We start from the raw sequence: 2,256 nt of genomic DNA on the forward strand, positions 1-2,256 counted from the left end.
ATGGTGGTCAGGAAGCAGAATAGAGGGACAGCACCAGGGAGAAAGAAGCCAGGTACCAGATGGAGTACTTAGCGTTATTCCTCCATGACCCCTACAGATGAGCCCAGAAGTACACTTTACTAATCCCTTGGACAGCTCTCAAGCCAATCAAGTTGACAATGAAGTCAATCATAACATAGAAGAAGTTTGGCGATGTTAAAATTATAGGTGATTTACATATGTGCATATATATATATATATATATATATATAGTATTTTGGGTTTTTTCCACCTTTAAAATTCTATCCAAAGTAAAAAAATGCTGAATTTTATGTAACAGAAATAAACTTTCCTTAGGTACATTTTATAAAATGAACTGAAAAAGATTGAAAAATAAATGAACAAGAGTTTTAAAAAGAACAGGGTTTAAAAATACTCACAGGAAGAGCCAAATATCTTTACTCTGCTTTGAAAAACTACTTGAAAGACAGTTAAACAATTTCTAAGTTAAACATGCAAGACCTGAAATATTCAACTTCACACTGAGTATCTTCCCCTTGTAAATCATTTCTACAGCTATACAAACACAAGAATGACTACAGCAACTTTATTTTTGAGATCAAAACTGGAAACACCACACAGGGCCTCAGCTGATGGACACATGAGGATCTGTGGTTCATCCACACCGTGGGATGTGATGGCTCAGCCACTGACAAGGAGCAGCACTTGGGAAACCTAACATGGTTATGAGGATTGAATAAACCCTAGCAGCTCTCTCCAAAACATAAACAAAAACCTCCTGCATCCTGTGTGGTTACAGACCTGTCACCTCTAGAAAATACAAAGTGTTTCCCAGAGACAAAAACAGACACATTGCTTAGAATGGAAGGAAGCAATTATAAGGAGCCATAAGGAAAATGTGAAGGTGACGTATACATCACCGCTTTGGTGATGATTTTCAAGGGGCTCATGTATGACAAGACTCCTAGAGGATTTTTGTTTGTTTTCAGTTTTAGTTTTGTTTATTTTTGACACGATGAACAAAATTCAGGACCCTCTGCTTGCCAGGGAGCACTTTGCCACTGAGCTATATCCCTGGCCCATGTCAAGATTCATCCAATTTTGTATTTAAACCTGTAAGTTCATTGTATGTCAATTATAATGAAATAAAATTGCTTTTAAATCACTTAACATCTCAGCTATCCACAAAAGTTTACTTACTTATAGATTTACTAACAAGCAATTTTATTTATAGATTTATTTCTAAGCAGTTTTATTTATTTATAGATTATTTTATACAAAGTTTTGTTTATTTATACATTTATTTATTTTTTGCTGTGCTGAAGATTGAATCCAGTGCCTTGGTCCTTTTATCATAATTTATTCCCAGACAGAGCCTTGCTAAGTTGCTAAGTTGTTTACATTGGGCTGGAATTTTATTACATTTATTAGCATTTTTGTATACTTAAGTAGAACAAAGTTAACTGAATTGAGTAGTCTCAAGTAAATCAATAAATACTGCTTAATAATCAATAGCTGGGTGTGATGGTACATGCGTGTAATCCTGGCACTTAGGAAGCTGAGGCAGGAGGATTGTTGCAAGCTCTAGGTCAACCTAATTTACATAGTGAATTGAAGGCCAGCCTGAACTACACAGTGAGTGTCTTAAAAATGAATTAATAAAATAAAATAAGATAAACCCTGGACTAAGGCAAGGAATTATCTTCTAGTTCAAAGCATGGGCATCTTCAGAGGACTTACTTTCGATGGTGTTATGGTTTGTATCTGGGTGTCTCCACAAAAGCCTCATGAAGTCACAGAGGCAGCTAAACCTAGCATCTGTGATTGGTTCAATGTTTAGTGCTGTGATTGGTGATGAAAGTGTTTCACCTTCCCGGGGTTTGAATTATCAGAGTAAAAGAGGTCTCACCAGTCCATGTGAGAGAAGTGAGAAAGTCTTGTAATTCAAAAGGAAATCACCACTTGTGGCCAACAGGTGCAGAAAACATTCAGCCTCCAAAAGTAGATTCACCCAGGCACAAATCACTGAGAAGTGCTGTGTCGCCATCCAATGACACATTTTTAAGGCAGGAGCTGAGCAGCACTTAAGAGAACATTGGGGACAGAGCAGAGTCCTGTCCCATAGCTCCCATCACAGCTATATACAGAGCCATCCTTAGACCTCACATGACTAAGAAGAGAGGTTTCTCCAACACAGAATGCTACACAAATTTTCAAGATTTCTTTTCAAGAGTTTGATTCATAGTACTGTTTGAA

Source organism: Cavia porcellus, unplaced genomic scaffold (assembly GCF_034190915.1).
Source record: "Cavia porcellus strain 051 isolate PalLab524CR breed Dunkin Hartley unplaced genomic scaffold, mCavPor4.1 scaffold_50, whole genome shotgun sequence".
NCBI lineage: Eukaryota > Metazoa > Chordata > Mammalia > Rodentia > Caviidae > Cavia > Cavia porcellus.